We start from the raw sequence: 472 nt of genomic DNA on the forward strand, positions 1-472 counted from the left end.
TCGGCCGGGTTTTTTTTTTTTGAACCAGGACTCGACGCTTTTTTCAGCGCATTTTTTTACCCCCCTTTGAGTTTAATAGGTCCCTCTTTGTTCTGACGGTTTTTTTTGTTTTTTTTCCCCCCCCCCCCCCCCCCCCACGCTGCGGAGGAGATTAAAAGCAGATCTTCCCATCTGTGAAGGAAAATGGGGAACTTTCAGAAAATCAGTTCCCAGATTTCCACCCCTGTCAAAGCCAGACAAGGGAGATCGTACAGAAATAATAAAAAGACAAGAAAGGGGGGGGGGGGAAACAATTTTCGGCAGTTTAGTTAAGAAATCTCTTCTTTTGATTAGATTGAATTTCTGGGCAACATTGTTGTTGGATCAGTATTAAGCTTTAATTTTTATTTTTCCCCTTTTGTACTTTATGCTTGGAATAAGCTAGGGCGTAAAATTTTAATATCAATTTACAGAAAAAACTTGCTTGTTAACA

Source organism: Cyprinus carpio, chromosome A14 (assembly GCF_018340385.1).
Source record: "Cyprinus carpio isolate SPL01 chromosome A14, ASM1834038v1, whole genome shotgun sequence".
Classification (NCBI taxonomy): domain Eukaryota; kingdom Metazoa; phylum Chordata; class Actinopteri; order Cypriniformes; family Cyprinidae; genus Cyprinus; species Cyprinus carpio.